Here is a 22,189-nt window from a genome sequence, read left to right as displayed (position 1 = left end):
GATATAAAATCAATACAATGATAAACACCTGTTACAAATGAGTTTTGTAACCCCTGCAAACAATTCTCTCTGTCGGTTAAACTCCTTTCTGTCACACTGCTTATTCTCTACTGGTCCTTTGTTCTTTTTGTCTGAATCCTCAACAACTCAGTTTTTACCTTGTCGGATCTTCTCAGAAACCCATTCTTCTCTCCTTCACTCTCTATTGCTACCTTACCGGTTTAAACACTACCGGTTAGATGAATTGTTACACTGTGTAACTATCTATCGGTTACCTTAAACCTTGTCAGTTAAACCTTCCTTATCAGTTCTTTAGCTAACACTCAGTCACTTCAAGGTTTTGCTATCAATGTTGGAACTGATCAGCTCTCACCTGACAGAATCACACTTTCTCATCACTCATCCGACATACTATCTAATTTCTTAAATCTTTGATTTGCATATTTATATACATGCTTTCCTGCCAAAACAAAACTCAAACTTCATGCGCTTAGGGTTTTCTTCACCGACCATACTTCGTATCAAATGGGATCTCATCTTCTTGAATCAACAACCTACAATAGGTCAACAAAAAATCTTTGTCCTATATTTATTCTTCCTATAAACATTTACTATATTTAGCAAACTAGACTTTGTTCATCAGTATTGATTTTATCAATCACATTAAATGATCTGACTGTTTCTTTCTCCGGATCAACAAGACAATTGGATATCCTGCTTAGATCATAATGTCAAAGAATAAAATCTCTACTCTTTGATTTGCTTTGAGCCGCAATCCTTTGCAACCCATCTGTGATTTTTGTCGTCGATATTTAATACCGACCTAGTCGGCAACTACCTCGTCGATGCACCATTCACCTACCACTGCATGTTCGCCACGTGGAGTCCACGTGACATCTTTGTCAGCATCCAACTCACTTGATTGTGTTGGTTCAAACTCGGTCATCGACCGAACATGCTCCCGGTATACACTAATCGATTATCCTTCATATCATGCACTTTTCAGTTCTGTCGGTTAGAACATGCTATCTCGGACCGCACTTATCGAGTTTGCTTGCTTACCGGTTGATAGATTTATCGGTTGACATCAACATGCCAACAATCTCCAATGTCGGTAACAACATCTTGCATATCGACTGATATCAATGACAATACAATGCCAACATTGTTTGTGTTCTTGACACTCCTTTCTTCTTGTTTCACTCTCTATATTGGTATTCTCTTTGATATTAATAGATTCATTATGATTACTATGATGTTGATTCTATACTTTGGATAAATTATTGATGTCAAGTCATGACTAGTTTCGTAACTATTCATTATTTAGGAGATATGGTTTATGTTTATTGCTTATGATGATTTATCTTGTGCCAACCCTAATTTAGTGTCTCCGTTAGATACATATGATGTTTATGTCATTTATTATGTTATATCTTTTTCATGATGTCTTATTGTTGTGGATGTGAAAAGGACAATGTCACATGGCTCATATTTGAGCGGGGTGTGTGATGTTGCGATTCTCTTTCCCTTGCTTGTGTATCTTATGTTTATATATATGTCGTGTATAGATGCTTGGTGTTGTAAAGGATGTAGGTACTAGGCATAAACTTCGCCTCTTCTCACGGGTCTTAGCATGCCTTTAATCCTAATGGCAGTTGATCAGAGGTGACATTAAGGCCCTACCATATCTTAACCATAGCAAGTGTCCTATGTGAGTTCTAGTATCATTGGCTTGAGTCATCTTGTTAGGTTTTATGTTAGGTATGATGTGTTTTATTTAATTTTATTGTTGGTTTGATATTTTATGGTTGAGGCGATAATAAATTATAATGTATAATCCTATGTTTGAATGATTACTTATGTGGGAGTATATTAAATGGGTCTCATATTATATTATTTATATTACCTCTTATTTATATTATTTTGTGGATAATATTATTATGGTATCTTCATTGAGTGGGAATGAATTATTTATTTATTTACTCACTTATTTGTGGGATATGTTATTTGGTAATTGAGTTTATTTTTATTTATTTCATGTGAGTGATCTTTTGTACGAATTGGAGGGGTTGCTAATTTGGTCCTCAGTGCAAGAGGAAAGTCTTGAAGAGGTTAAAATCCTATTCTAATTGTTAGTGCATAAATTATAAATAAAACACAAAAGAAAGCATTCAAATGCACAAACAAGCCATTATACCTAGATTCTTGCTTCTTCCTTTGATTGAGCTTGATGAAGTGGATATGCACCCTATGATCCACTTGAATTGATTTTCTCCTTTGATGGTGGATCGTGGATTGCTCTCCACTACACAACAAGATATGGATTGGAATCAAATGATGGATATGGATGGGATGGATTGTGTGAGGCAACAAATGGGCATTATGATGGTATATTTGATGTATTAAAATCTCACATGGACATCACAAAATTGCATAAAATATGGATCATTTGTGAGGAGATCATACTCCAATTTATAGATTGGAGGAGGGCAAAATGGAGGGATAAGATCGATTTGCAATGGAGGGCGAGGATTGAGAGAAAGTGGGAGAGAATTGAAAGTTCAAGGTGTGGGATCTAAGAGATATGGCATGAAGGCATTTCTTGTCTCCCCACCCCACAAGTACATGGGAAGAATTCCCCGAGTACATTGGAAAGAGAAAAAGGAATATAAAATTCCTTAGGGGAAGAGAGGAGGAATTGAAAAGTTCAAAATAAAAGATTCTATGGGAAGGCTAAATGAGAAAAAGGAATTAAAAATTCCTTGGGAAGAGGGGCATGGGAATGTGCAAAGATTTTACATTCCTTGGAAGAGACAAAGTTTCTAGAATTTAAGGTTTGGAAGATGAGATGGGAAAGCCATTTACGTGATTATGAATGTGCAAATGACTAAGGGTGTTGATTAGGTGGTTTGATGGGGGATTTGAGCGAAAGTGGGAAAGTTAGGAGGATGTGACAGGCAGAGAGATGATGAGTGGAGGAATATGAAATTGAGGAAAATGACAAGTGTGATTAGAGGGTGATTATTTAGGCTAGATGATAGGATAAGAAAAGGTGTTTTGCAAGAATCACATGGTTAGCTTAGTTAATTAAAGTTAATTAACTAATAGAGATTTAGAAGAAATAATGATTGGGGGGACTTTAAAAGAATAGGAAAAATAATTAATTTTGATAAATTAATTATTGGACTATAGTGATAAGATTAATTAAATTTGATTTAATTAATCCTAATAGGAAAAAGATCAACACATTTAAATTTATTAATTATCTGGAAAGGCTTAAATTAACTAAATATTAATTTAATTAATTTTAGACATCTACAATATTATACCTTCTTATTTAGATATTGCGGTTTGACTCTTCCAATTTAGACATCTACAATATTATACCTTCTTTGATTGTGTTGGGGCCACACAAGGTCTTTAGTTAGGAGAGGGTTATCACAATGCTTAGAGAGATTGGTTATGTAGTTTAGTGGGAGCTTGTGGTAGTTATGTGGATTCACCATTGGATGGCGGATGATTTTATTCAATGTTTGTTGATGTCTTAAAGTATAGAATCTTGGATTCTATTTTATATGTAGTGAGAGTTCTTTGACATCTTAGGTTTCATTGATAGGAGATTGTTATCTTCATATGTTTGGAGATGTTGTTTTTGGTTTGGAGTATGGTTTATATTATGTCATGATGTAATATTGATTTCAAATTAGAGTGTTGGCATGATGTAGGTTCTCTTGAGACCATAATATATTATTTATGATAGATCATGGTGTCATGACATGTTTTCTGATTCCATAGTTGGAACTTTGACAATGGACTTGTTGGTTCTCTTTGGTTTTGAGTTTTAATCATTTGCTTGGAGCTTCATGATTTTGTAAGGTTGCATTTGAAGTTGGCATGGAATGATTGGTATATGCTCATGGAGTGTAAAGAGACTTGGGTAAGACTACAAGATCTCTTGTTTATTGGATCATGTATTGATATGGTTACTCTTCGATGATGATTTCAGTAGAAAGATTGAGGATCCTACACTTAGTTATGGATGCGAATCCTTTATGGACCCGAAGATAAGATTGCTCTATATTATAAGATTTTAATGCTCAATGTTGTGTGCATAGGACAATCTTAAATCCCACTCTTGGTCTAATCTATGTGTGAATGGTCCGAGAGGTATTGCTCACTTGAATATCAGATGCATTCTTATTTTGTATCTTGTCTTCTCATATGAGTTAAGTCTTGAATACATATATTATAAGGACTTGTTGAGAAGAAGATGCATGGTTTTATGCATTTTCGTTGTTCTATGTGTTATTGGTCTTGGTCTATGGATATAGTTTTGAGGACTTATTTGGAGAGATACAAGAAATGGTTTGTGGCTTTAGGCTTATTCCCTTTGTTATGAGAATAATTGGTTTGTATGATATACCTTTAGTATGGGAGGCTTACATCTATTGTCGACATGTTTTCATTATATTTTGAATGTTAGATGTTGACACCCTTTTAGTTTTGGATAAAGGAGATATTACTTTACACAACTCAATACATGTTAGTGTGGAATAAAGATATGGTTTGATTTTTAGGTTCTCTCTTTGGTCTTGTTCTTTTTCCTAGATGATTCTATTCATATGTATGAGTTTGAAGAACTTAGGAGAGGTATGGGAACTAGTGGTGAGAGAGGTATTGTAGCATGTTTGTTTGTAGGATTTGGAGATCAGTGTATGTTTCCTTGACACTGTGTGATAGAGGAATTAGCCACATCCCCTGTGTGAAGTACTATAGATAAACTCGACATTCTTTGATCTATTTTTCAGATTTGGTATTACTCATGTAGTGGGAGTTTCTGGATATATGTCTAGTTATCCTTTTTTATATCTTGGTTTGATGATTATTGATGCGATGGCAAGTTTTTTAATTTCAATATATTAGGATCTACAAGTTATGCAATTTATAGGTGTGTACAAGCCTATCAATTGTAATGGGATGATTCAAATGTGGGTTTTCTATATACACAAGATTTTTTCAGTAATTGCAAAAAAATCTAATTGGCCTTGTCTTTGGTCATCTATGCATTGGGATGTTGCATTGAGGTAGGAGGATGGATATACAAAGACTTGATTTTAGTTTGAGTTGATATATTGATGACATGAAGTTTTATCTATGTTGGTGTGCCTTGATTTGAGGTATGGCTAGCTTGGATGCATTGCAATTTGTTTTAGTTGTTGTTCTAGGTGGTATGACTCAAGCCGTTACTTAGAGCCATTGTTATCATTTGAATTTGATGCTTGTGTTCATGTATAGATTTGAGTAGGACTTGATGACAATTGACCTATGCTTCACCTTGGCATGTTCCTTTTCTTCCATAGGTGGCATGATGGAGGATTTGAGGAGTTCTTCCTTAATGGTGGTAGTCATTGCAAGTGTCTTGTTGGAGCACAAAAGCATGTTAAAGAATCAAGTGGTACATGTGTAGCTAAGGGATGGTTTTCATTTGTTCAGGTGATTCCTATGGGTGTTTTTACAATGTATGATGTTAAGTGGGAGAATATTCGGATTAAGGTGCCATCAACCTTATGAAATCCCATGTAATTAATTACTCCTAATATTATTTGTAAATTATTCATGAGGGGTGGGAGTTTCACCAATGCAAGTAAAAATATTTTATTGAACCAATAATTATTTATTTACTGGCAATAGTTTGTTAATTATTTATAGGTTATGGTTACTATTCACATTGACTACAAGGTTGGCCATAAATTTAAATATGGGGTTCCTAGAATCTATTATTAGTGTATGACTTGTGTAAGAGCATCTATTATTATCGATGTCTTAGATGGTGCATGTTATGAAAGTTTATGACATGTAAAATAATCTTATGATAATTTTCATAGAGTTGTAAGTGCAATAATGGTGTTATTTTTGAACTTTCAAGAGGGAATCTCAATGTCGAGTCTCATGGATTTTTACCATTGTTTTTTGGAACCTTGTTTTTGCCCATGGTAATGTTCTATAGTGGTATTTTGGGCCTCCATAAGTCTATATATCAAGGACTTCAGATGGAGACAATATGTGAGTTCATTTTTGTGCACAAGTGTTGTTGGATTGAAGGTTGAAAAGGTGATGGAAGGATTGTATGTAATCTATATTTAATGAAGATAATACAAACATTGGCCTCTCTTCTTGGTGGAGTTTTTTCCTCGAAGGGTTTATCCACATAAAATCCTGTGTTGTGAGATGTTCTTCTTGTGTTGCTTATTTATACTTTATTATTGCTACTATCTTACGGTGAAATAATGTTCCTTTATGTTCACTAAAATAGATTTATTGGGCATGTTAAAATGATAGTTTTCTGCATAACAAAGAATGTGATTATATGAATGGTTTTTAACTTTAAGACAACTTAATTTTCAGATTTTCATATAGTCACATATTTTCTAAGCACTGTATCTCATCAATTTTTTTTTGGATTACAAATTTCCAACAATTTTTAATATTTTTTTCAACAACATCCACCCTTTTCTTTTCCCTCTCATTTTTCTATTAGCTTCATTCATCTTGACAATAGGTTGTCCTTGTGTTAGATGTATCTATTCCTCACCAATGTTCACTCTACACTTGCATTATTGCTACATCAATAAAGGTCTTGATATCTTGATTTTATGGTTTTCCTTGTTTATATCTCTATCTCATGAGATAGTGCAAATGTTGAAAGACATGAGATGGCAACTCATGTTGGCTTAGACCATCCTAATAATCATATTGATATGCTTGATCATCCACATCATGGTATTCATGGCCATACTATTCTCACATTGACCTACACACAAATCATCTAGTTGATCAATTCCATCCTCATAGCACTTAGTGCAACCTTCGTTGTTAGGGAATTAATCTTCTTTGTTTATGAGAGTTTCTACACAATTTTATGAATCACAAGGAAGTAAACAATATTTGGACCATGATGCAACCTTTTGGAAGTTTTCATGATAACTTTTGAATCAGTTTGGAGTACCCTTTTCTTATTGCTTAAGACCTACTTCCATAGGGACCTGAAATTTATCATTTTGATTAGTATCTTAGATTAGTTAGTATTATGAGGCTCATCATGTAGTCTTTCCTCTTAATTTAAATGAGCCATCACATTTTGAGGTGGTAGCCCCATTTCCTACCACTTTATACAATAGGTCCTTCATGGCACCCATCAACTTATCTATGCTTTATTCAAATGAAAGTAGCTTACTTAGGGAAACCCTATTTGGTTGAGAGATATTCACTTCTAACATATTGATGTGTTTCCTAGATGCTCTCATATCACTTTCTATAGTGGTGAAAATGACATAAGATTCATTGATTGTTTAGGGATTATGTTCCCACAAACAATAACCAATCTTCGAATCAAATGAATTGCAAAAAAAAACAAGGCAGATGAACTCATTTGTTTTAAAGTGAGTTAGCACCTTTGTCATCGTGATGATGAATCTATTGTTGAAACTTACCATAATCACATTAATACCTTTCTTGATATTCATCAATCCATAAATGATAAACTCGGGGTCAATTATGTCCCAGTATTAAAATATGAAATAATAATGAAAGTCTCCCAAGAATTGATACCAGTGCCTAGGAGACTTTGTACTGTAATTTAACATTTTATTATACAAAATTCACAACCAACTCATAATCACATCCTTGTCTTTGATCTCATACTCATCAATGATGTTCATAAAAGTGCCTTAAATATTATTCTCCTTTCACAACGTTGTTACCTTGAAATCTAGGGATCTTCCATCTAATTTCATTTGAAACAAAGTTCAATACTTGGGTATATTGAAGAAATATAATTATTCATATCTCCCTACCCCAAAGGCTACCTAAAAGGAGTAAACCTTTAAACTTGTTATTGGGATTTTGGCAAATTGTTGCATTGATAATTCTATTGTTGCTAGTATTATTGTCAATTATAATTTATGGAACTCAATTATTATAAATACTTCACAAACCATTTGTTGATTTATATTGTATGTTACTGGTTTTTTTTTTTTATTGGGCTACTTAACCAATAGCGTGAGCTTGAGCAAGAGCATGTTGATTTCTTGCTCTATTCTATCTTTTTTTGCCTTAAGTTTTGATTTCTCTATCTCGTGATGTTTAATATCATTGTCTATAGCATTGATAATATGTTGTTTTGTATTAGAAACTATTGCATTTTACAATAGTCTTTGAAATCTGGTAGATGAAACCATGTTGTAACCAAAAACATGTGTTTCTATTCTTTGATCCAACATGCCATAAATCCTCACATTTGCATCCCCAAATCTATATTTACTTCCTCTACCAATTAGTGTACTGTTTTTTACATATAATATTCATTTGTATTCATTCTTCCTCTTGTCCCAATCGAGTTATTAATGAAATCTTATAAATTACATCAGTACAAAGTCCTTAAATCTATAAACATATTATCGGTATCAAATGTACTTACTTGATCATAGTCATTTAATATGGAATATTCCTCAACATCTTTTTTCCCATCTCTTTTTTTTCATATACTCCGCCTATTCCTTGCATGAGATAACAAATTATGTCATGTTAAGTGATAACCTTGTTGTCGTTTTTTCTCCATAGTAAATATTTAATGAAATAATTCAACTTATTAATTGACCAAAACAAAGTTACCTATCTTCGAAGTGAAACAAAAAAATTTAATCTTTTGAAATCAAGACTATTGCAATCAATAAACTATTGCAAACTATCAATATCTGCTATATTTTTATCTAAATCACTAGATTCTTCATGATAGTATGCCTACTGAAATTTCCCTAGGAATGATGCTAAAATGTTGGGTTCCAAACCTACTACTCTAACATCATGGGACATACTCATACCTTTATGGCCAAGGGTTCCCATTCATAATGCAAAATAGGTATTCATTAAAAAATTGAGAGCTTAAGGCAAATTAATGAGAGTGGATAAAATATCCTACGCTTTGAGCTCAACTTAGATTTAGGAGGATATTTCTACCACTAGCCTAATGAGATGGTAGGTGTTAAAAAGTAATGCAAGATATGAAAATCACAATTGCATCCAATGTAAGAATAACCCTAAAGGATATCACTAGGTTAAAGCTAACCAACTATATAATGACCTCTCATATAGCTGATACAGGCATCATTGCAAGGAGTGCAAGATGTAAGATAGCTATCATGATCGATGTAGATAGATAAACTAATTAGTTTCAAAAATAATATTCCTTGGTTAATAATTCAATTGTGAACTAAAAAATATTAAACTTGTTTTTCAAATCATTAGTTATAAATTTGTAATTTTGTGAATTTTAGGAATCTAATTGGTCTTGGAAAGTATCTCCAAGATTGATGCCTATCTAATGGGGAATAGAATCATATTTTATTGAATGAAAATCAATCAAAACTCGGAGGGATAATGAGCAATGAATTTACAACGCACCAAGATTGGGATATCATCAAATAAAACATGTTTAATAATCCATTGTAAAACTACGTAAATCCATGTAGAAGATGAAAAAGACTAGTTGTAAAGCTTGTGATGTATTACAATGATGTTACATTAATTTAATATGAGTAAAATCAACCCTTTCCTATAAACATCCCCAACAGTGTCCTTAAACACCACCTATCTTTAGACATAGGTATAAAAAGGTAGAAATAAATGTTAGTTTGTAGATTTGTGTTAGTTCGTTTTTATTGGTTAGGATTATTTTTGCATGTCAAATTTATTTATGTAAATGCTAATTTGATTCAAAACATATTCTAGTCAATTTTCAAGTGTGATTTGGACATATAATGACCTGATGAAGTAATTTCTCATATCTCTCACTACCATTTCTTTATTAAATCTAGATTTATTTTTTTATTCTTAAGAAGGCATAAGGGAGCCATACCGTATATTATAATAATAAGGTAAGATATAGAAAGTGCATGCCCTAGGAATATAGGTGCATGAAGCCATCTCTAAAGGTCACTATCTTCTACAGGGAAAAGCCTTTATAATATGTTTCATACCCATCATTTCATGGCATGGAGAACTATTGAAATTCAAGAATTATTTACTCCCTTGGATTGTCTTAATGTTATTTGGATCTTTTGATGAGAGGATTTTGATTTTATTGTGGGGGAGTATTTGCATTCTACATCTCTTTACCTATCACAAAGTTATCGTCAACCCCAAAATCCCTAGGCCTTGTAGAGACAACAAACAACCTCAAACTATCTTTCCTCAAGCTCCCAAGACAAAAAGTAGGCTCAAGAGATGTTGTTGAGCTTTCAACAAGAGGAATAGTTGTTCAATTATCTTTCTCAAGAAAATCTAGAGATTCCATTATCCTATCTCCATTAATACCTTCAACATGAGATTTCCTTGAAGACAATTCATGCAAATTGTTGAACTTGGGATTACATTTCATTGTAGATTTATGAATATTATTCTATGCTAGAATATCAATTTGCGCCTCGGGTAAAATGGCGTAATGATGAGGCTCCACTACACTCACTTGGTAGGTCTATCTCTTGAGGCCAATTCACTCCATTTAGAAGTTGGATTATTGTATTGCATAATAGTGTGATATGTAGAAAAAAAATTCCTACATCTAAAAGGGATCCTTTCATAGTCTACAAGTTGCCTCCAAATTATGTTTCCCACTTTCGGATCCAATTATGTGGGAAGACTATAGAAAAGATCCATTTAAATGCATAAATAAACATAAGTTGAGCTTGCATAATTGATTATTTCCTTTGCTGAGCAAATATTTATGCAAGCTATTACCGATGACACATAGGCTCTCCAGCTTCGAAAACTGTAGTGGTAGATACAAAATTCAAACCTAGAGGCAAGCTATAGAAAATGACTCAAAATTAAGGTTTCAAGCATAAAAATTCCTTGTCTTATATCCAACACCCTCCTTTTGTCTCAAAGCAGGTTAAATTATAGGATAAAAAGACTTGTAGCACAAGGTTAAATATAGACTTCTTCCTATTGTGCCTCTATAATTCACACCCCTTTTCTCATTTCAAGAAAAGAAGACCCCACCCTTTTTTTTTCTTCATTGTTTCCCCCCTTTCTCCTTGCTCGTTGTTGTCTTTTCTTTCTCCCCTCTCCCCCTTTTTTCTTTTTTTCTCTTTTCCTTATTTTGTTCCTTTTTTTATTTTATCTATTTATCCTTTTGGGGATCGAAAATTGGTCTTTCCATCTTCCTTTTCCCTTTTTAGAGATAGGGGGAAGCTCGATCCTCAACCCCCACCTCTCTCTATGATTGTTCCTACTTGAAATTAGCGGGGATCAATGGTTTTGTCTTCCCCAACTCCTACCTCTCTCTAGTTGAAGATCGGGGATCTTCGACCCCTGATCTTCGTTGGTCCCACCTACCTTGTACTTGTATTTAATGAGCCTTTTGGGGCATATAAAAGTTGCATCTTTGTCTATTTTGCTCGTTTCAATTAAGCTTCTTATGTGTTCCTTCATACTTTCACGACCCCTTGTGCAGTGTTAGAGGTTGTGTTGTGAATTTAGGAGGGCAAAGAGCATGGTGGTTTATTCAGAGATTGTTTATGAGGTTGGTTTTGTTTTGCTTCTTTTTATCCTTGTTGTTTTTTCTCTCATTTTCATGGCTTGGGTTTCCTTGAGCCCTAGTCCTTCCTCCTATTGCTTTGGGATTGCATTTGGGCTTCTATCTTGTGTTTTCTCCACGACCCTAGTGGGACTAGGTGCAAGCCCTAATTGTTTTTTTTTTATGTCATTTTTTTTTTAGTAGGCTTGGTTTATTTCCTTGCCTCAGTCTTGGTGTGCATCATTAAGTGGATTGATACTTAGTTTGGAAATCGATGAAAGCCAAAGCCCAAAACTAGGGTTTTCTTTTCATCCCCTTTTATCTTTTTTTTGCTTCGAGCTTCTCTTTTGTTTGCATGATCCTTTTTGGGGATCGAGGATGTTCACTCCCTGATTCCCATTATTAGGGATCAAGGAGTGAATAATATTGATTGTTGATAAGGATGATGTTCTAAAGCATAGATCGGGGATGGTGATAACCTTGACCCCCGCTAGTTCCATTGTATGAAGCAATTAGGGATTGGAGGCGACGACTTCCTCGACCCTCAAAAGGTTCTAAGAGCTTGTTCTAAAGTGGGGATTAGAGGTGATGACTTCCCCGACTCCCAAAAGGTTCTAAGAGATTGTTCTAGAGGAGGGATTAGGGATGTCATTACCCCTAACCCCCAAATGTTTGCAAAACTTTGAACTTGGGTATGGTTTCAATAAGGTGTTTTCACCATTAGAGTAGTTGTTATTTTCTTTGTTTAGTTTTAGTAATAAGACTTCTAGTATTACTTTTTGGTGTAGATTTGGTAATGTCTGAATCAAGGGTGGTTGTAATAAAGTACACATTTGACCATTACCTTCCTCCAACTAGGCTGCATTCTTAAAAACAAGATGTTACTGATACAAAGATTAGACATGTGGACCTGAATGAGTTCCTACAAAGGAGGACCAGGCTCGATAGAAGGACCGAGCTAGATGGAAGGATCACTTGGACCACTTCATTGGTTCAATTAGGATTGTTTCAAGTGGTAGGGTTCCCAATAGCCTTACAATCTCCCGATTTAATAATGGATTGTGCTATAAGTTTAATTCTAATGAAAGAAGGGTTTATGGCCCACTTGATAATGTGATCATAGATATCTCCCCTGACACTATTGAAGACGCATTTCATATTCTCAAATATGATTCATATGCACACATCATCATAACTTAAGGAGAACAATATTTCGTGAGGAAAAGGACCGTATGAGCTACATCATTGATAACTTAATGGAGAAATCCAAGAACCAAGCCACCTTGAGCAGATACAAATCTTTTATTGAGATTACTTTCACTTAGATGTTGTAGATTATGTCACTCTCCTTAGTAGGGTGGTAGGGCTACCAGATGCAAAGGAATTTCACCCTTGGACGTTGTTCATCAAGACAATCCTCACTAGGACTGAATATACTAATTGGGGAAGAATGGCAAGCGACAATTTGGATGAGAAACTACAAAGAGTCAAGATAGACCCAAAGTTTTATATGACTTCATATGTAGTATACTTAATTGTAGCTTAGGTCACTTACCCTGGATCGAGGAGAGATGGTTCTCTTGCAAATACCCATGTATATAATCATCACCCTCGGCTTCAACTGGATAGAAGCAAGAAAGATCACCATATTATTAATGACTTCTTCATGTTTGCAGTTATCAGATCAATTGAAGGAGACTTTGGTAAAAGGTTGTCTCCTAAAGCCAACAAATAAATCTATCATGTTGGGAGCTACTTCACTCATTTTAAGACTAACACTTATATAAGGGTTGTTGGTTGCACTGTACCTCCCTACAAGCTACCTTGATATCCTTGCAACAGATTAGTCATGTCAGAGTTGTGTAGACAAATAGCAGATGCCCGTGAGTTGATGAAGAGAAAACATAAGTCATGCTTCTTGAGCTTCTAGTTAGTGTAGGAGCACATTCGTGCTTGGATATGAAAGTGGCTAAAAATTTAGTGGTAGAGTTGCTCGAGTTCTCTTTGGACCAGTTGAGAATTGATCGTTATAAATTTGATTAAGTGGGCATGTTTAGTAAGGTCATGGGTTCTCACTTTAAACATGTACCGCACATTGAATATCATTGGGCTCATTTCATAGATGATCATGAAGTTTGAGTCATGGACTACTGCAAGATGAGCTTGGATCTGATAGGCAAGGCGACTAATTTATGGGTTTTAACAGATCAAAAAAAGTCAATTATGGGAATGTTTTACATCCTTTAGATGAAAATAAGAAGATTTTTGAAAACTCGATTCATTATGTAGATCCCAAACTAGTAGAGAAAAAGGACATCAAACTAAGAGCTAAGGATGTGTTGCACTAGAATAAGCAAAGGATTGGTAATCCATCCAATTCATTCAGTTAAGACTCCATCACAAGGAGAACCAATTACTGGGACAAAAGGGATGGAAACTCGAGGACCATATTTCTTGAGGAAGTGTTGACCTCTACAAAACCCAATAGGACATGCCAAATCTTATGTGGAGCAACTTCCTTCGAAGGTGCATAAGCAAATGAAATAGAAGAAGATATAATAAGTTGTATCTTCTCCAACCAATCCTCCCCGATTTGATAAGAGAAAGAACCCTCCTAGTGCATTTTTTGCCTCCAGTCTTTCTTTAGTGCATCAAAGGACCATATCAGGTACTGTAGAGGCTTAAAAAAATGAGGAAGTAAGGGTTGCCTCAATAGAAGGTACTAAGGTATTTAGAATATTAAGGAAGAAAATAGGGGTGCCTCCAATAAATATAATAAGAGATTGGTTAGAAGAGGAAGAGGAGGAACACCTTGGCTTGCAATTGATTAGGAAGAAATCAACAAGGGTGGAATCCTCGCACCATGAACAAGAGGAAATTGCTTCACAAACTTCTAATGTCCCACACGTCTCCACCCTCTAGGGAGAAGGTCCTTTGCTATCTTCATCCGTGGAACCTTCATCTCAAGAGTTGGCTCAAAATACTATTTGAATAGAGATAGATACTGAGGCTGATCCTGAAAAGGAGGAAGAACTAAAACAACATGCTCATGAAGGAGAACAAGAGGAGAGAATTGAGATCGATGAACTAGCTCTAGAAGTGCAACATGAACACATAGAGGTTCCTTCGAGCCAAGAACAATAAATATCTCACAATGTTGTTCCTAATGTTGAATTTTTTGATAAAGCAATCAAGGATGTTTTACTTTCCATGTTAGGAAAGGACTTGGGCGAAGTGGAAGGAGGGAGTTAGGATATTAATCCTATCAACTCACAACAACAAATTGATCAAATTTTGACACATGGAGAATAGAGTGTGACAAATGAACAAAAGCAGGAAGATGTCTCAAAAGAACCTGAACAACAACGTGCCCATTTTGAGGAACCTATCAAGCATATAGAAAAGGAAAAACATGATGAAGAAGAGAAACAAGAAGAGCAAGAGCAACAATGCCTAGACACTTGAGATGCCTTGCAAATAAGAATAGAAAGTACTAGTTCCACTATTGACTAACTTGCACGGTCAATTGCTCGTAAAGATATAAGGAAGTGATAGATACAAATTTCGCAATGTTAGAGAAATCCTTCAAGACTCTTGAAACCAAAAAATGTGAGAGACATTCTTGTAGACGAGCAATAGATTGAATCTTTTGGAGAATGGATAAATAGGACGAGACCAAAGAAGAGTTGAAGGCTTAGAATGTTGAATTAGAGAGATATATCGACCAACTCTTGTGTCTCATAGATTCAACTACTCCTTCCACAAGCATCTAAGTTGCTCTTACACAAGGACTATATGAAATAGGCGTAGCTAGAGATTCTTTTAATCCCACAACTCTAAATTGGAGAGCTGAAATTGAAAAATTAGGAGAAAATATCATTCATGAGGCTTTGAATAATTATGATGAATTACAAACTCAATTAATTGCATTGAATGACCTATTGCAAGGGAGTGAAAGGGAAGGAATAAATATTGAAGATTCAATTCTTTTCTGGGAAGATTATCTCCCAACACTCCAATAGATAAAGAAGATTGATTTGAACCTACTGCATGGCAATATAATTTTGGAGGAGGATGCAAATAGAGACACAATAGTGGAGTGGATAAGGGCCACCAAAATGGTGATAAAGGAATACACTAAGGCTTGAGACAAAATTATAGAACAAATTAATTCTATTCATTATTTATTATCTCATATGGAAGAGTTTGTTGAGAGTCTGCACAAGACTCTTCCAAATGAGAGGCTATATAAGGAGAGTGTCATGATTGTGCTCCAATATTTCAAAGAAAAAATGTATAAAAGTTGCTTCTCACAGATTATAGAGGAAATGATGTCGGCTAAGAAGCATCTGGAGATTATGCAAGTTGAACTACCATAGTTAGAAGATGCTAATAAGAAGTCCAGGTCTCTTATTAAGAACCCAGTGATGAAGTTAAAATATACTAAGATGCCAAATGTAGTAGAGCTGCAGGGAGTGATGGATTGAATAGTTGTTATTTTGAAAAAGTTTCTAAAAATAGAAGTTAATAGTCAAGTAGAGAAAGACAATTTTGGGTTTTGTACTAGATAACTCTCAGTTCTTGGTAGGGCCAAATTTTGATAGTAGAGGGAATTTCTTTTTCTTTTTTTTTCATGTCAAAGCAACTCTAGTAGCTTTCAATTAATTGTAGCAAGTTGATGGAAGGAAAAGAAACATGATTTTGCATGCAAATTTGTAGGTAAAAGATGGGTAGTCATATGTAGTTCAAAACAATGAATACGGTCGTGTTTCTCCTTGGATTTGGTTTCCCAAATAAATTGTCCACCACTTGGATAGAATTTAGAGGAGATAAGATTTGGTTTAGACTTATTTTTATGCAACTTTTTGGCTTGCTTTAATTAATTTCGGGTTGTAATCTAGCCTAGAAACCCTAGTTTTGGGTTTATGGATTTTCATTTCCAAACTCTATATAGACTCCTTTTTTTATTGTAATAGGGGTTGGATTTTTTGCATATACATTCTGGTAAAATATTAATAGAACTTTGTTGTGAAATTTCTACCAAATCTTGTATAGTGTGGATGAATTTATTCATATTCCAGTATTTCAGTTTGTGTTAATTGTCCAAATAGCTTAGTAAATGGTATTGTTGGTTGTTGAATAATTCAAGAGCGATAGATAACTTATCTACAACAAATTTCCATGAGCACGTTAGGAATTCCATCTTGCATGTGTGCACGAGTAATGACTTTGCAACATGACGAATTTTGAAAAACTATTATGGTATAGTTTTGTTCTCGTGGATGATTGCATCATATTTCTATGAATTGTGATAATCTAATTTATGCATATATGGTTTCTCTCATTGTGGTTTAATCGTATATGCTTTGAGTGATTCATTGATTAACATTGTCCATTAGATTTCATTTTGAGGTTGATTTCTCTTGACCCATATCTTTTGCAATTTTCTTTACAATCTCAAGTAGTGTAGAACAATTGGCATCATTGTAGTTACTTAATTTTGCATTTCATAATACTTAAAAAATTCAAAAAAAGATTTGCATTTTGAGAAAGATTGTAATATTTACAACGAGAAAATAACCGAGTCTCCTTGATTACAACACATTTGTTCCCATTGATCTATCATGCACTCCTAAGACCTAGCTTTCCAGAACCCTAGAGCGTGTATTCGTTGTTGGTAGTGCTAACATCGCCATCAACATTTCCTCCAAACCCTCCTTCTAAAATTATGAAATCCCCACATCTAGATCACACAATTTTGGCTAGGTTTTATTGAACCTACATATGGGGTATGATCCTTGAGATATTCTTCTCTATCAAAAATACCTCGCCTCAATGCACCTCTAGAATTACTTTTGATCAATGAAGTGAAATTGAGTAGCCTAGATTTGGAATCATCCTTGTTGGGTATATTCCATCATTGTCTACCATTCAGCTGTTAGCTTGTTATAGTTTGTTTTTGATTACGGGAAAAGCATATTTTGAAGGGATCCCGAAACCCTTTACAAAAGTTCCTTAAAAGATAATAGCATTAAGCAAAAAGAAAAGACAAACTGCCAAAAAACCAACACAATTATGGGCAAAAATCAGCAAAAAAGCCCAACAAAACCAGCCACATCCTACCATAACAGAAAAGAGATAGAAAACAAATTACTTAATGTTTTTTAGGGCATTAGCCAAATTTTCGCTGATCCCTTGCAAATCTTTAATATTATCCCTAAGCTTAGGGATATCCTTGGAAGAGGCCACCGCAACTTTTTTCATGCTTGCCCTTGTTCTTTTCACCGCACCACCAGGAGCACTTTCCATTGTTCCTGCCTCAATAGCATCCTCATCAATATCTAGATCCACGACAGGTTTGGGGGTGCTGGAACCATCAAGGAACTTGGTAATTTCCTGTAATTATTAGTCACAGAAGAGAGAATATTCGGAATCATTATCATAAAGTTTTTCATAGCTATTTTTCCTTCCTCCAGATTACCAATCTGAGCTTCCAGCTTCTCCACTTTTTCCTCCATTCCTTTGTTCCACTGTTCCTAATTTATTTCAGCTTTCTTCCCTTTCTCTTCCTGTTGCCTATCAGTTTTTTCCAGATTCTTTATTCCTTCATAAACCTACCTGTCAAAATCCATAAGAGCCTCGGACTGGTTTTTGAGTTTATCCAGAATTATCCCCTCTCCGGCTTTATCCTGATCTCTGCTCGAATTCTCCTTGTCCTTCTCCTACTCAATTTCCTTGTCCTTCTTTTGCTCAATTTCCATTTCCCTTTCCTCATTAATCTTGTCCTGCTCCTCCATAGGCTGGCTGTTAACAATTCCTATGCTCACACTGTGGGTCAGACTATTTTGATCAGAGACTTCCTCAGCTCCTCCTTCCTCTTCCTCCACTTCCTCTTCCTTCTAACTCTCCTCTCCTTTAGACTCATCAGTCTCCATCTAACTTCCATATTTTCCAATGTCCTCTGAACCCTTGTCCTTTGGAATTTTCTCCATAGTAGCTTTTTTACCTTTTTGCTCTGTGTCCCCTCATCCTTGCTAGGCTCGCCTTCCTCCATCTTCCTCTTTCCTTTCCTCGGTGATATTGACAATCTCTTATTTTCCTAGATAGCCAGAATCTTACAATGCTCATAAATGAGCAAAATAAGGCCGCAATGAAGCACAGGCGAAGAAGGGTTCTTGTTGTGCTTATTTAGAGACCACGATAGAGACCTAAAGAGGTAATATGGCAAAGAAATCCTCTTCTCGCGTCTAAAATGATTTAAAAGCACAAAATGGTATGTGTGGACCCCGGTAAAATGACCCTCCACAGTAATATATTCCATAATTGCATTAAGCACACAACCCCATATTTTCTTAATATTGGAAGCATCATAATACCCCCCGTGGCTTTTCCTATTTTTGCTCTCTCCTTCTCTCTACACGGAAAAAGATTAACTGCGTTATTAGACACTTTCAAGTCTCTAAAAAAGTTAAGACCATAGTGGGGCATACCTGTAACTGTTGCAATGAGATCCGCATCCAGCTTAAACCTAACACCATGAATTTTGAAGGAGTCGTTTATCCAATTTTCAGTGACTTTGGTTACCGCTAGGTTAACTCTTCCTTTATCATAGTCGACCAACTTTTCCATAAAATTCGTCATGGATCCTTTCTCCAGCTTTGCCCAAACCTTAGGCATCTCCTTCCATGTAGAAATATTACCAGGTTCCTCTCTTCTTAGATCTCCCCCCAATTTAGATTTCGATTTACAAATTCTCTTCTTCTGCAACTTCAGAGCTTTCTTCCCAATGACACTTGAATTTTTGAAAATGCATACCCACAAAGTGTGCAGAGAATTAATATTCTTGATTAGGACTCTACCCTTCTGACGTGTCATCATTAGCTTTCTAAATATTTGAATATTTCTCATTACAACATTCATGATTAATCGTGTGATCCCTCTTTCCCCATGAATTTGTCCTTTCTGATAAGTTCTTTAATATTAAAATCCATATTAACATCCCCATTCCATATACATTGAGCTTCGTAATTTACGCCAAAGTTCACTAACCCATCCGCAACCCCATTTTTTTCTCTAAAGGCATGTTCTATAATAATAGATTTAAAGCTAGCAATTATTTCTCTAGCTTTAAAAATAATATTTTCTATAGTCCATGAAGGCTCAATTTCTCCCTTGAGGCATTTAATTATGTTAAGTGAGTCTCCTTCCAACCGTAGATTATCATGATTAAGATCTTTTGAAATAATCATAGTGTTCAAAGCCGCTGATGCTTCAACATAATGACTTGTTTGATTACCCGAGGGGCCAACAACTGCCACAAGGCAACTTCCAGCAAAATTCCTGACAATGCCCCCATAACCAGCTTTCCCCGGGTTCCCCTTAGATGCCCCATCAAAATTGGCCTTAATCCATCCCTGAGAAGGAAAGCACCATACAAGACCATCCCTACCCATATCCACATCGATTCTGTTAATGGATAAATTCCATCTTTCAATAAAATCTTCTTTAGCAGCCAAACCATGATCAATTCCATTTAGACATTCAAAAACCCCTCTATAGATTTTATCCACCACCACTTCAGGGTTAGCACTTTTATCCCTAAAGATCCCATTGTTACGCTTCTTCCAGATGTTCCATATTACATTAGGGAGAGTAAGTTTCCAAAGCTCAACATTCTTAGAATTAGAAGAAGGACAATACCATTGCTGCCAAAACTCTTCCAAAGAATTCGGGAAAACCTAGCTCAACTTCCACCTACTAAAAATAATATTCCAGATTTCCTAACTGAAAATACACTGGTAGAGGATATGACAAGCAAACTCCTCCTCCCTGCAACAAAGAGAACACCTATTAGGAGAAACAAATCCGCACTTATGGAGATTATCAAGGGTTAACACCTTATTTTGGATTAAAATCCAAAAGAAGATATTAATTTTGGGTGTCAACTTCTTTATCCACACTTTAGCCCACAAAGGGATCTCGTCCGGAACTTTGTTGTGGATAGACACTGCTGAAGACACATAATATTTTCCATCTGAAGTTTCCCTCCAAATCAGACAATCCTCAATGTTGTCCCTAAAATTTTTAGAAGAAAGCAGAATCTCTAGAAATTTTAATCCCGAACAAAGCTGGATGAACTCAATCCACTTCCCATTTCTCCAGTAGTCTCTAACAAAGACTCCATACCTACTTTTGAACCAGTCTTTCCATTCCTTAAGGATAGGAATTTCCTCCAGCGGTTTATCCATAAGCCATCTATCCTCCCAAAATCTTATAATTCTCCCATTCCCCAATTTCCACATTCTTCCAGCTGCTGCCCAATCTTTAGCCATTTGAACTGCATTCCAAATTGCAGATCCTTCAACAAAAAAAGCATTTTCCCTAAAATTTTCCTCATATGGTTGCATGTACAGGTATTTCTTTTTCCAAATTAAATTCCATTCTCTTTCCTCCCCTTTCATTCTCCAAATTTGTTTAGCTAACAAGGCATTATTCATAGTTAAGATATTCCTTAGTTCCAGACCCCCATGCGCCTCAGGAGTACAAATATTATTCCAAGCAATAAGGGGGATTCTATTTTTATCTTCCACTCCCAACTATAAGAATTTTTTTTGAATTCTTTCAATTGCCTCCGCAAACTTTCTAGGGATTTTAAACAGACTGAGGGCATATATAGGGAAATTTTGAAGGGTAGCTTTAAGCAAAGTCACCTTTCCCGCTTGGCTAAGGAGGGCTCCTTTCCACCCCACCAACTTGGTATTGAATCTATCAACCAGCTTCATCCAGAAATTATTCGAAGGCTTCAGGCATAGAGGGAGACCCAAATAGGTTGAAGGAAACTCAACAATTTTGCATCCAAGGATTCTTTCTATCCTTCTTTGTTTATCCTCAGGGGTATTGATAAAGAACAAAGAACTCTTATCCCAATTCATTTTTTGACCAAAAGCAGTTTCATAGGAATCCATAACACTCTTCATGTTTCTCGCTTCCCTAATGGTAGCTTCTCCCATTGCGATCGAATCATCAACAAACTGTTCATGAGTACAGGTTATGTTGGAAGATGAAGGTTTAAGGCCTTTGAGTTTCCCTTGTTATAGTTTGTTATTGTTTGATAATATTTTAAGACATTTGTTTTTGTTTTGTTTTATATTTGTTTCTTGTGAGTTGGATTTGTTACACGGGTTTTCTATTCTTCCTTGTGTATATATTTCACCTAATACAAAGGATGGTAATTTGATTGCTCTGCAATGCAATCTCTAATAATCCCATGAATGGGAGAAGGTGAAAAGCTTGAGAAAGGAGGGAGCGTGAGCCCATTCTTGCTTGTATGCAAAGGATCCAATATGCCCATACTTCTTGCAAAATATTGTGCATCAAAGATTACAGTCGAGGCATGATTCGTTGTTGAAACTAAAACTTGTTTGGACAATGATGCCCATTAGAGGCCACCTACATAGAGAGTATCCACATAGTTGTGTCCATTGCAACATTGAACCTCCTTTGACTTGGAAGGGAAGTTAGAGTAGGAGCATTGTGTAGAAGAATTAGGGTAGCATTGCAGAGGCTTAGCAAGGGAGTGCACCATTTCTCTATTATTTCTAAATTAGGTATTGG

This window comes from Cryptomeria japonica, chromosome 5, assembly GCF_030272615.1.
Source record: "Cryptomeria japonica chromosome 5, Sugi_1.0, whole genome shotgun sequence".
In the NCBI taxonomy this organism is placed as follows: Eukaryota; Viridiplantae; Streptophyta; class Pinopsida; order Cupressales; family Cupressaceae; genus Cryptomeria; species Cryptomeria japonica.
This window is presented reverse-complemented; position numbering follows the sequence as displayed.